This window comes from Frieseomelitta varia, unplaced genomic scaffold (genome assembly GCF_011392965.1).
Source record: "Frieseomelitta varia isolate USP_RPSP 00005682 unplaced genomic scaffold, Fvar_1.2 scaffold_564, whole genome shotgun sequence".
In the NCBI taxonomy this organism is placed as follows: domain Eukaryota; kingdom Metazoa; phylum Arthropoda; class Insecta; order Hymenoptera; family Apidae; genus Frieseomelitta; species Frieseomelitta varia.
This window is the reverse complement of record NW_025110328.1, coordinates 473,650-488,745: the sequence shown is the minus strand read 5'-3', so window position 1 is coordinate 488,745 and position 15,096 is coordinate 473,650.

Genomic DNA, 15,096 nt, shown 5'->3' with positions numbered 1-15,096 from the left:
ATGCAATGAAATAGATGAGATATACACAAGACATATGTATATGTATACATAAAACCCAACATCGGTCATACTTCTATTGCAAATTTGTTTGTTTCCTTGCAAATTTATTTGTTTCCTTGATTTATTGCAAATTGATTTGTTTATTTATTTACTTGAGAATAACTTACATTTCGAACTCAAAGTAAAAAGAAGCTAATCATTATTGTGGTCACTATTGCATATATTGAATTGATAGTAGACTGCTTTTGTTTCCTTGATCAGTGAGATACATGTACATATGTATGTATGTATGTGTAAAAAAATTGGACATTTGCAATTCCATTAAAAATTTGATATTTTTCGACGATATTCTTTTCGAAATTTACGATCAATATATCCAATTTTCAAATTTTATATTCGTTTTTAGTAAATAGCTGATGTTTCATAAAATTTATACGAATCTTTTCAATGTGATTAGAAATAAATTTCGATCACATTCTAAAATTTCAACAATGAATAGATATATTTAATAAAAGCGGAATTGGGCATTAATCGATTAAAATTTTTAGTTTGATTGACTGATTACCGGATTGACAAAATTGATTACCGGATTGATTACCAGAAAATTTGCGATTAATTCAAGTGATTAATAACGTTAATCACAATTTTGTTAATGTCAATTATCAATCGTTAGTTATTACATCAGATTTTATTGAATTATAATAAAGAAAGAGAGAGGTAGAAAAGCGACAGAAATATATTTTGTAGAGAAATATTTATTTTTAAGAAGTTGTTATTCGCACATATTTCCATTTATTGTTACTTTAATTCTTTACTATCTTATATTCGTTTTTAGAATTACTCTTTTTTCAAATTTGACAATTTTGAGGATTTCGATGAATTGGCCATCGTTGCGAAAAAGAAAAGCCATAGAGCTGACAACAGGAGAGGTGTATTATATGTAATAAATAGATTGTATTAAATCTTATCACTACTGGTGAGTTATCATGTAAGTACTTCGAAGTTAGAAGCCTTGAAGATCTTGAATGTATTGATAAGTTTTGTTGAAAATATTAAAACTTTTCAAAGTATTGAATTGTTTCGAAACTGACAAAAGATTCGAATGTCCGCTATAATAAATGAAGTAATCATGTAAAGTAGACTATTGCGTCTGCACTGTATGCACGTATTCACCATATGGACTATATATTTTGAAAATAATATAAATTAATTTTATTTCTGTTTTAAAATATTAAAATATGCTTACATCGATCTTACAATTTCATTTAGCAACAAAATTTCAATTAATTAAAATAAATTGTTCGTAAATGTCCACATAAATATTTATATGTTTAACAATTATCTATTGTTTAATTGTTTGTTATTTATATTTATTATAAATTTTATAAATAAAGATAACTTGGTAACTTGATTTATAAATTGTTTATACATAAGTTCATATTGAAGTACACGTAAATTTTTCATTTTCGCAATTTTCTAAAATGGACTTTCAAAATAGTCTATATGTTAATCTAATCAAATACCAAACTAAATACCAAAAAGGAAATATAGATTTTTTTTTCATTCGTACGAACGGTCAAAAAGTATAAACGTGTATAGCGATCTTTGAATGTAAATACATAAGCAAACGCTTAAGAAAGTGAGAAATTGAAACCCGAAAAGTGTTTATTCACCTTCTAGTTAACATACATTTTACAATAACTCTCGTTAGTTGTAAAATGCAGCAAGGAAGTGGAGAGACTGATCCCTCACCGATATTCACTTCCACGAGTAATACAGTGACCACAACTTCATCTTCTACTTCTACATCTCCATATTATGAGCAATCTATATTTGGCAGAACATCTATTATAACTACAGAAATCACAATAAACCACGGTACACACACAGCTACGCCGACAATACAACACATAGAAACGGCGAGTAATATATGTAGATCTCCTACTAATTAACATCAAAAGGTAACTAGACAACATATTGATATGAATATTTCAGGTCAAGAACTTACGTGGCAACAAGTAAAACCTAGGAGAAATAAAAAAAATAGAGATACAGTCTTGCACGATATCGATACACAAAACCCCAATAGATTTTCTGAGTTGAATAACAATGAACCGATGCAAAAAGATGAAATTAATGAGAATATAAAAACGTTAATAAATTACAAAAGCCACCTCCAATATTTATGGACAATATAGCGAATTTCCTATTTATGCTAGAAAGTTTTAAAACTGTCCTAACAGGTGAAGAGTTTTCCTGCAAGTCAATGTCAGCAGATTCGATCAAAGTAAACACCAACACACCAGACGCCTACCGAAAACTAGTCCATTTCCTAAAATTAAATAACGTAGCATTTCACACGTATCAACCGCGTCAGGAAAAGTCTTTCAGAGTTGTTATTAAAAATCTACACAGCTCAATCCTAACAACGGATATTAAAAATGAATTAGAAAAAAGGGTTCTGAAATCAGAAGCGTCAGTAATATTCGTAACTGGAAAACGAAAGAGCTAGTCCCCTTATTCTTTGGGCGAGAAACCAAGCACCAGGTGAGAAAAATTAAGAAATCTATGAATTAAAACATCTTAACACCATAATAGAGAGAGATACCTCAGTGTCATCGCTGTCAAAAATATTGACATACCATGGGATATTGTACTAAACCATTTAACTGCATGAAATATGCCGGAAATCATCCCACAAACACTTGCATCAAGGAAAAAAACGTTTCTGCAAAAATGTGTATTGTCACATCCTGTAAATTATAAAGGATGCAGCGTGTATCGAGAATTGCAGAAAGTAAGAGGTAAGCCAGATAAAAATACAGCAATAAATAGAAATTATAGTATACGTGAAAATATAAGTTACGCTCAAGCTACAGAAGGTAATACAATGCAGAATGATCATAATGATGATACTAACACAATGTTAAATCAACTCCTTCAAAAATTCAAGTCTCTTTTTAAACAATTAACGGACCAAAATAATATTATAAATCTGCTTACCGCTTTCATCAATAGAAAATAACAATGCCTGACAACATGAGAATAGCCTTGTGAAATGCAAACGGTTTGCAGTAACGTAAACGGGAAATAGAATTATTTCTAAATGAAAATAAAATAAACAGTGTCCTAATTTCTGAAACTCATTTTACTGACAGGAGCTATTTTAATATTTATAAGTACAAAACATATCATCATCATCCACTAATCATCCAGACGGAACTGCTATTATTATTAACGAAAACATATTGCACGCTGAATAAAATTCGAAGAAGTGTTTCTACAGACAATTAGTGTCGAAATAAAAGATGCATACGGTTTACTCGTCATTGCTGTGGTCTACTGTTCACCCAGACATGCAGTAAGTAAAGATAAATTTGACAAATTCTTTAACACGCTAGGTGTGAGATTTATCTCAGGTGGACTATAATGCAAAGCACCCTCAATGGAGTTCAAAACTCAGCAACCCAAAAGGCAAAGAACTTCATAAAACAATGACATCAAGACAATATAATCACATCAGCACAGGCGAAACAACTTACTGACCAACCGAAAAACACCAGATCTACTTGACTTTTTTTATAGCCAAACGTATCTCATTAGGCCAGGTTGAGGTAAATTCAACACAAATTTTGACTTGTCATCTGATCATTCACTAATCATACTCATCCTGAGCTCTACGTTTGTAGAAAACGAAAAATAGCCGTACAAATTCGAAAACAGATTGGTCTCTCTATAAAGCACTTATAAATGATAATATAAATGATAGATCTGAAAACCCCATTAAAAACTGCGAACAACATAGATCAAGCGGCAGAACTTCTAAGACGCAGCGTATCATTCGACGCCTGAAGCCAAAGCTGAAAATAAACACGCAATGAATGATCTATTATCCGTGAGAATCAAAATTGTAGAAAAGAAAAAAGCAAGGAAGAAATGGCAACTGTCTATGCACCCTGATAATAAGAGGAAGCTAAACAAGCAGCTAACCAGAGAGTTCACAAATCTGCTGCACAAAACTACAAATGAGCGTATCCAAGAGTACCTATAAAGTTTATCTCCGCGGCAAGAAGATGACTACTCCTTGTGGAAAATCACAAAAAGGTTGGAAAGGCCAACTAACCATATTCCTCCCATAAAAATGGGCCAGAAATGATAAAGAAAAATCTGAGATATTTGTAAATCGCTTATCTACAATATTCAGGCCTAATGACATACCAATGCCCGACAACGACTACAAAGACAATACTAACTTCCTTAACGCTCCCTTGCAACTTTACGAACCTATCAAACATTTCAGTCTCAGAGAAATAGCACAAGAAACTCAACGATAAAAAAGCACCTGGATATGATTTTATCACCGCTAAAATGTTAAAAGAAATAGTAGGGCGTAGTAGCAATCACACAAATATACAATACGATACTAAGATTCAAGTATTTTTTCAATGAGGTGAGGTTAAGCTTGCAGGAAAAGTTTGAATCTGAAAGTTTTGGTTCGTTAGATTAATGCGTGTTTAGGTAATTTGACCTTGACTTTGAGTGGTATATTTTCGACTTGATAGTTGCCTGTTTCCCTGATGAGGAGGGGGTTTTGATGGTTGTTGTTGTAGGCCCCGGGTAGTGAGTTTTGAATATATTGCTTGATTGTGGGTATGTTGGCTAATTGATGGAGCTGTGCTACGGCTGTGTCCCTCTGTTTATTGAGAATGATTCTAAGGAATTTGTTTTGTATGATTTGTATTTTGTTGATGTGTGCTTTGGCAGCAAAGGCCCTTGATATCCATAAGTAATTATTGGTCTTATGCATGTTAGGTACAGTAAGATTTTGATGTTTTTCTTGAGTTTGCTATTTCGGGCTATGAGAGGGTATATCCTGGATAGTGCTGGGTAGGCGAGAGTAGTTCTTTTTTCTGTGGCTTTAGCCCATGTGAGTTTATTGTCTAGTGTTATTCCTAGGTAATTGGCCGTATTTGTCCATGGGATGGAGCGTTCATCGATCAGCACCTTAGCTGTGACTTGCAGGAGTCTGCGGGAGAATGTGATGGCCTGATAACTGTCGTTTTCCTTGTGCGTTGGTCTTATATAGCTAGTCATATATGAGCGAGGTCAGTTCCAGACCGTAGAATCTGCACTTTCTAACGGTTCCAGGATGTGTCCCTCGCAATATGGGTTTGGATTTATGAATGTCGTAAAAAAGTTGCGTCATTTATCGAGCCTTAAAATTGAGCGTCGAGCATGACGAGCCTTGGAATTGGTAGTCCGGTGTGACTACAATAAAAGATGCAAGGTAACGAAGCGAAAGTAACAAACCGAATATAGTCACGGAAGATCCCTGTCGAGAAATTAGAAATTGTAAAATTGCTTTCCCTGGCTGGATGAGTTTGTCCTTCGCAGTGCGAACCCCGCCTCCTTTGTGTTCGGTAAGGCCGAACACAAATTAAAAACTATATTTTTCAACTCTCCTAAAGACAACATAAATGTTCGCTCAGATCTCATAATTTTACTTATGTTTCCTATGAAAATATGCATTTGCATAAATATCCGTTGTCTATTCATGACTACATAAATTTTGCAATATGCTGTAAAATGTAAAGGAACGATTTATAAATGTATATTTCGCCTGCATCTAAATAACACTCTTTATATAACTCGATTGGTTTTATGTTTTTCAATTTTCGAAATTCGAAAGTCTAAAATTTGATATATACATATATCGTATTTGATATATACATATATCGTCTTAATTTTGTTAAATCCTTAGTCAGTTTGTTTGGATGGTCTATTTTTGTATAGTCTAGCAAGTTTTTTTATTTATCTTTTTACATACTTCAAGATCTTTATGAAGAATCTCACAGCTGTTAAGCCCCTGTATATGCTGAAACATGAGGCGATACATGCATCGATTTCTAGGTTTCATGAAATTTGCATTAGAATCAATTTGCCTGCCAATTCATTGATGTCGGGCTACATTGCAATATGCATCACAAAATTTGATTCAAAGGCGACTCAAAGGCGGGAAACGGTATAGGCGTAGAAGATGATGATGATATCTGGTTTGAAATGAACTATACAGATCTTCGTCTGCGATACAGACAATAATTTTCCGTATTTCGCTTTACAAGCGTGCCTTATTGAAGTCAGATTTTAATGACTTAAGCTCTAACGCTACATATTAGCCAAATTTGTCATAATCGTCCGGTTCTTCTTTGAGAGTTCTCAAAGCTGATATAGCTTTTCATCGACATCGTTATTTTTGTATTTCCATTTTTTTGATAATTGTATCCTGTTCTCGTTTTATCTTCTGTTTTTTCTTCTGCTTTGTCTACTGTTTTGTCTTCTTCCTAAAAGAAAGAACATTTTTATATGGATTATTGGGTAAGAGAAAAAAATTTACTGCACTTTATAATTTTACTTTTACTTTATTTCACAGGAAGGTATATCGTTCTAGCTGGAACATTACTCAACAAGAGAACTCAAGTGTCGAAGAGGGTATAAGATGCATGGACTCTAATTCTTTATCTACAGCGTAAAGTAAACACTTGACGCGTTCCTAGAACCTCTTCGACGTATAATTCGACTACCTGCATATTTCTCCTAAGAGATTGATTTTTGTAAATACGTTTCAGACATATCTTATTTTCAACACTCCCCCTCAATAATTAATTGGGAAATTAATAATAATAAAACAAAATATTGTAACTCAAATACTTATCAAAAATAAAACAAAAATTAAAATAAAGAAACTTAGATATATATGCTTAATGTAGGCAATAATTATACAATGTAATTCAATACGTTAATAACAAAGCATGTATTTTCTTGCTAAAACTGAAAACTGGCTCGGATGTGCGATCTCGGCGACGGTCTGCCGACAAAATGTCGCCTGGCTTCGTGTGCTCATTCAGGTATCCTCCTGGGTCCAATCCTAGCTCGGTTTTACAGGCGTCAGTCATAAGCATTGGAATCGGCCCATGGTCCTTAATCTCGAGTGGCCTCTTCTACCAAATAGGCGAGGAAATTTTTCCACGCCTAGGAACGGGCGGCGTGGTTAACATTCGCTCACACTCGGCCATACTGACATAGCCGTCGCCCTCGACGCGCTTCACAATTATACATCCTGCAACATTGTTAACGAATACCTGACTAGTACTATCTTTCACCAATAATCCAAAGGTGCTTGTTCAACTCGAGCCCCGACCATCTCAGAGTGATCATCACGGTGTTCGAGTGTTCCGAGACATCATCACGGCCAGACCTTCGGACAACCACCGGCCTACATCATCAAAATATAGATACAGCAGCCAATTTCAAACTAGGCACACTTCTCTGCAGATTGTACGAGTCGATCAGAACGATTGTCCCTTTTCAAACAACAGCCTGGTTTCCAACCTCGCCAGTGTGTACTTACCGGCCGCAGGGGCAACCAACCATTTTAATCTCGTACTGGGCTCGACCTTGGCCCCGGCCTACGCACAGACCTCCTTTCCAGCATAAGATTGACCACATCTTACACCTGGGAAGCCTGAACTCGGCCCTGGTCCCGGCCTACGCACAGGCGTCCTTTCCAGCATAAGACCGACCAAGTCTTATGCCTGGGAAGTCTGAACTCGGTCCTGGTGACTTCTTCGAATCCCTTCAATCCTCGTACCTATCGTTCAGTAGCACAGCTGTCGCTTCGAAGAGTCCCTTTGCCATCGCCACCGGCTTCCTGCTTTCACTAATTGCCGCTGGGCTGGCTGCGATTGTAACGACGTCACCCGTGTCATATTTTTCGGAACCTTATGCCTCCGCATGTCGAACCTCTTCTTCTGGTATTGTTGCTCCGCACCAGTAGCTCTCTTTGCCTTGTCCCGGGATACCTTTAAATCTATCTAATTTAAAGTGTCCTGAACCTGAGCCAATAACCCAGCGTCCGCCATACTACGCGGTTGGTAATCAAACAAAAGTGGCGTAGTTCGATTAACAAAGCAGTTAATCACTCTCTGGACTCTTTTGACGTCATCGTCCCAAAGCTTCTCTGTCTTGCCGACACAGGTAGCTGCGAGCGAACCCAGAACTGTGCGGTTCATCCGCTCTCATTGTCCGTCCGCACGTGGTGTAGCCACTGCGTTTAACACATGCTTGACGCCGTGCTCAACACAAAACGTTTCAAACGTGTGGGACGTAAACACGGACCCCTTGTTGGCCACGATGCAGGTACTTCAAAAATTGCTATTAGTTGACTCGGCGACTTCAAGACGCCCTTCGTCCCGGACGGGTTCGAGCATGAAAAGTTAGCAATGACGAGAATTTGAGTATTCTTTTTACGACTACGAACGAACGGCCCCACGTGATCTAAATGTATCGTGTGAAACGGTACTGTGACCTTCTCTATAGGGGATAACAACCCTGGCTTTCGACCACCCAAAGACTTATAATACAAGCAGTTAGGGCACGACCGGACATATTTTGAAATAAATTTCCGTATACCTTTAAACCAATAGTTTTCCCACGATATAGTGTCTTTGTTCGTCGTGGCAATACTGAACTACATTAAAACGCGACATTTTTGGGACAACTTATTTATCGCCCGCCTCGGACAATAAGTAATGTTGAAATCGTAATCTTGTAAATAAACCCATCAACGGGCTTACCGGGGCTGAATGTCCTTTTCAACGCAGTAGCTCGGATTGCACTGCGATCAATGACTACTTTAAACCCACTACTCAATAAATACACTCGAAACACTTTTAATGGAATAAAAACGGCCTATCCGTCGCGTTCGGGACACTCTTCTCGCCCTTCTCTCAGTCGGTTTTACGGTCGTTCTTAGCATCATTCCTGTAGACAATAATTTTACAATGTAATTCCCGTTAATAACAAAGCGTGTATTTTCTTGCTAAAACTGAAAACTGGCTCGGACGTGCGATCTCGGCGACGTTCTGCCGACAGAGTGTCGCCTGGCTTCGTATGCTCGTTCGGGTATCATCCTCGGTCCAACCCTCGTCCGAATACCTTAGCTCGGTTTTACAGGGTCAGTCGGTCATAAACATTGGAATCAGCCCATGGTCCTTAATTTCGAGTGGCCTTTTGGGGATGTTCGTCGCGGGTAGTGCAGGATAAATGATTCGGACAAATATCGTTTGTTAACACTTTTATTTGTAGTCACAATAGACGCGGAACTTCGCGGCGTATCGCAGAATTTATACGCACTCAAAGACGGCCCCGAATTTCCGTCGCGTTCTTATCTTTGACTCGATGGCTGTTCGACTTGTTCTCTCGACTTGTTCTCTTTTTTCTCGATGGCCGTTCGACTTCGTCTCTTGTCTTCGGAACTTTTTCGCTCCGAGGAAAACTCGGTCCCCGTCTCGGACATCCCTAATTGACTAAACCGTTTTTGGGTTGATTGGAATTGCGCCGCCTACTCCTTGCGTTCGCGACGCATTTTCTCGGGAGTGGGGCTGCAATTTCGTCGGGACCCATTTTCCCCGAATTGTGGCGGTGTAGCAGGGTTTCCTCTGGGCCTCACTCACTTTCTCCAAGTGTTTTCCAGATGTTGATCCTGGTGGCCCTTAGGAATCCAAGAGTTCGACGCTTCGCAGGAATGCTATTGAGGCTATATTTCTATAAACTATAAACTATAAGTGCGGACATCCGGTCTTACGCACTGCAAAACTGACTTTGGCCTTTTCAATTCAATAGCGTCGGCGCCACGTGAGTCGTAAATTCTTCTAACTTTTCTATCTGACATCTGCTAGCCGCTACAATTACTATGTTTACTATCGGTATTTATATTGTCCTGAGATAACAGACTACTTTCTTGGGTCATTTCCAGGTTATCATTTAAAGAACTATCATTATCTTTGTTCGAGTTTCTATAGTTTAATTTGTCTGTTTTATCATTACCAGACTTACTCACCTACTGATTTTGACTGTGCGTCAGAAACATCAGTTTTATTTCTAATATATTCCAAATTTAAACTATCTGATTTATCATTATCAGATTTACTCGACTCTACTGATTTTGACGGTGCGTCAGAAACATCAGTTTTGTTTTGAGATTTTTCACAATTGATCTCTTCCATTCTTATTACATCCTTGTCTTTAAGAAATTAGTTTCATCAATAATTATATCCCTGACAACTACAAACTTTTCTTTTTCCACATCCCACTTTATACCCATTTGTCTCATATCCTACCAATATTTCTTTCCACGGTCTATCCTCAAATTTTGATTCACTGGTTTTATTATACCGTACATATACCGTAGAACCAAAAATTCTTAAGTACTTTACTTGCGGCTTTTTACCATGCTACAATTCAAATGGTGTTTTATTTTGTTTCAAACCTCTTGTTGGAGTTTTATTAATTAAATACATTGCAGTGAGAACGGCTTCATCCCAGAAAACTTTATCTAATCTCGCACTAGCACGAGCCTTTTCTGTGACCGTTCGGTTCATCCTCTCTGCTACACCATTTAACTGTGGGGTTCGTGGAACAGTCAAGTAATAACTAATATCCTTTTCAATATAATAGTTTTTGATCTCATTTGACAAATATTCTCTACTGTTATCACAGTATAAGTTCACCAATTTTAAATTAAAATGAGCTTCACTCTTTGCAATCTTTAAAACCTGTAAAAAGTTCAGATTTATGTGTCATTAAGTATGTTACACAATAATGAGTGTACTCATCAATAAATGTTGCAAAGTAATTTTTATTGTTTGTAGAAGGAGTGATTGGGCTTCACACGTCTGAGTGAACAAAGGTCTTTTTACATGATCTTTGTCTTTGTTCTTTTGAAATGGCAGTCTTGCCTGTTTTCCTTTTGTACCAGCTTCGCATAAGTTATCATTTGGTACTATCTTGTTAACCAAATATATAATACATCGCTAATCATTTCTTTATTTCTTAATTCCAAAAATTTATTTTTGCCAATATGTTCCAAGCATTCATACCATAATTCAGAACTACCTTTAGAATAATTATCTGTTTGAATAACTGAGTTCACTCGTACATGTTCTACTTCAAAATCTACAGTAATTAGATTATTTACAGACTTACCCCTTATAACGACCTTACCGTCTTTCAGGATTTTTACCCCCTCCTAATCAAAAATCGTTGTGTTCATGCTTTGCATTTTTGACATGGATAATAAATTGTACGGTGAATACAGGACGTCTCGAACCACTCCCATATCACTGACCACATTCAACCTCTACCTTCGCACTTATATCGCGGTTTTCACCTTCCAGTTTAACTTCATAATCTAGAAGTCTTGTTTTTACGAAAGCAACACTTAAGTTATTTTCAGATAGGGTTTTTATCGCTGTTATAACCCCATCATACAATGATGGAAGAGTTAATAGCAAATGTGCTATCACGTCTATTTCTTCTAATTTCGCACCTGTTGCTTTCAGCTCGGTTATTAAGCAATCAAACGCTGTAAAGTGTTTCATCAAAGACGTGTCATTTTGTAATTTCAACCTTAACAATTTTTTTCTTAAAGCTAGTTCAATAGCGAGGCTTCTACGTTCATATAAACTGTCTAGGTTTCTGAAAATCTCTTTAACAGTATTTTCCGGTGTTACGAAGGACAAAAGGGAATCAGCTAAGTATTTAACAATGACACCTTTAGCAGTCCGTTCTGCCTTTTTCCATTCCTCCGATACATTAAACGGAATTTCTTCGTCAACAACATGAATTATATTAAATTCAGTTAACACTGCACGTATCCTAAACTCCCAGACACTATATCGTTCTCCGTCAAACAATTTAATGTTCCGTTTCATACCTACGTTTTCCATTGTTCTTTCGCGCAGGAAAAATTCGATGTCAATATATATGAATATATAGTTTCAGCTTATTGCACTTTCACAGTACATGATTAATTAATATCGTTCACTTCGCACAGTTTGTAGTTTATACGTAACGTTCACTGGGTCCATAACCTTTTGGGAATTATAGGTAAAAGAAAAAAATTTACTGCACTTTATAATTTTACTTTTACTTTATTTCACAGGAAGGTATATATCGTTCTAGCTGGAACTTTACTCAGCGAGAGAGAGAACTCAAGTATCGAAGAGGGTATAAGATGCAGTGGACCTGGGTCCCCTAATTTTTTAAAAATTGCCTAGCCACTCAGCTAAAATGCGGCGGAGCTCCATCATGCATAAACTGTATACGAAATCTAAGGAAGTTCCAGTCGATATTAGACTAATTGGTCGTAGAGGTCCTATTGCATAGCCTGCTCGTTTTCTGGATTTGAATCCATTAGATTTTCATTTGTGGAGACATTTAAAATCTATTGTATACGCAACATCGATTGAAAATGCTGAAATACTACGAAATAGAATAGAGCAAGGCTTCCGACAAATTCGAGAAACANAAGACGCGTGCAGGCTTGTCTTCAAATGCAAGGTGGTCATTTCGAGCATCTTTTGTAAAAGTAATTAAAACAGAAAATTCATTATATCTTAAACGAAAACAGATAGGAGATATATTTATATGACTTTTTTTCACTATTTTTAGGCGTACAATCAGCTTCCAAAGTGGGTCCCACAAGTTACGAAACACCCTGTATATACATCGTTTTGGTTTTAATTTTATTTATATCTACTCATATATTATTTTATTCATATATAATAATTATAACTCATAATTATAACAATTATAATAACAATAATAATTATTATTATTAATCATATTATAACCATTATTATTAACCATATAATAATATAAAAAACAATTATAATAATCACCTAACTAACAAAACATTCTTGTTATTCGAAGTGATATGAAAGAATATTGATGTGCTGTTGGAAATAAATCCATATTAAACTAGATATATAACGTTATATATAAACGTTAACATTGGTCTGATGCATTCAGACGCGCTGTTAAATGTGCAACAATCCTTTTGTTTCTCAATATACATACAATATAGCATATCCTCAAGGCTAGATCTTATGCATGCAATTTACCAAAATGGTTTCCATGACAGCTTATTCAAATTTTAATTGGTTTCGTAACTACTTCAGTAAAATTATTAATATAAATTTAAAATACATAAATTAATAAGTTACTTGTGCCAACTATGTACAAATATCTATAGTAACTGCTACAATACAAATGTGAATGTATCATCAAATCAAACGAATGCACCATCTACATATACATATCTGTACAACAATAGATACAACAATAGAAACACCATTTGTATCACGTGCCAATGCCAATTCGTTGATATTTGAAGAGAAAATATTCCATCATAAAAACTAGTAATTAAAATCGCTAAAAAGAAATCGCGCACGTTATTAACAATGCATAAAACTCTTATGTGTTATTTAATATTAGTACAGTATTATTTTGTTGAATAATTTTTATATTGTATCATTTTATATTAATTGTTGTACTTTCCTTGTCACATCTTCGTTTTTGTAGGCGAAAATTTATTTATTTTATTTATTTTAAGGAAGAAGATTTTTCACATAGAGATTCTATAGAATTAATCTTTGAATCAATGTGTTTATAATTAAAAATTGATTTTAAGAAATTCACGATCTTTCCAATTCGACGGTTTTGAGATAAATGCTGAGTGATCAAACAGTTTTATTAGATTTCCCACTCCGTGGCTAGATCAATATTTTCTACAAAGACAAAATAAGTTACCCTAAACATTCTTTGGAATTTCTCAAGTTTATTGAAAACCTGGTTCGGTCATAAACCGTAAAAGAATGAATAACAATTATCTGCTTTCTAACAACCACGAACTCACATGGCCGCTAACAAATGTTTACTCCAGAATCTACAAAAACAGTATCAGTTCTTTTTCGCGAGATTTCAAGTAATCAGTACAAGTTCCCCTCAATAAAATCCTATTTAAAATGAAACGAGTTTTTATTTCCATAATGTAACAACGTTATCATTATCATTACATATCTGTTAGATCTATCTTATAGATCTATTATTATAATCGCGACATCTTGTATCGGTTAAGTGTACAACTAGTATGTATGTGATATGCGTGTATGTGTATGTATTATTTATATAAGTAGCTCGAACGTATTGTCAATAAGGGTGTGCGGGTACCCGAAATTTCGGGTTCGGGTTGGGCTCGCACAAAATCGGGCCGGCTCGGGCGGATAGTCCGAAAATTTCGGGTAACCCGATGATTTCGGGTAGCCCGACGATTTCGGGTAACCCGATGATTTCGAGTAGCCCGATGATTTCGAATCGAGTTGGGAAAAATTCAAGGGGGATAGGATTAGAGATGGGCATTATTCGAATAACATTTCGAATAAATTCTTCGAATAAATTATTCGATATTTACGAATAACGATTTTATTCGAACATAAAATTGGGCATTATTCGAATAATATTTCGAATAAATTCTTCGAATAACATTTTATTCGAAATATTTACTGAAATAATGTAAAGAAAAAGAGTCAGGAGTCCTTTCTTTACAATTTTGGTTTATTTAATAAATTTGCCTTTAGTACAATTTTTTGTTTCGAACATTTTGTTAGTTAATCTGTTTGCTTTAGGCGATTTTGTTGTCGTTGCAAATGAAAACAAACGTTCTACTGGAGCCTGAAAATGGCGAAGGAGTGTTATATTTCAAAAATATATTTTTAATTATGGTATATGCGTTCAGAGATGTGTAATCATTTCTATTATCTGTAAAATGTTGTAGTACAAGAATTTCTACATTATCACTTGTTTGTAAATGTTGATCGGTTAAAGTAGATTTCGCTTTATTAAATATTAAAAGCAAAGCAAATTTATTAAATAAACCAAAATTGAAAAAAAAAGTACTTTCGACTCTTTTTCTTTACATTATTTCAGTAAATATTTTGTTAAAAATTTTATTCGAAGAATTTATTCGAAACAGTGTTCGAATAAAATTTTATTCGAATAATGCCCATCTCTAATCCTATCCCCTTTGAACTTTTTCCAACTCGATTCGAAATCATCAGGCTACCTAAAATCGTCGGGCTACCCGCCCGAGCCCGCCCAACTTTGTGTAAGCCCGACCCGAACAGTCGGGTACCCGTACACTCCTAGTTCCCGAGTCGATCTAAGCACTGCCCGACTTCGATGTCGGGTACCCGAAAT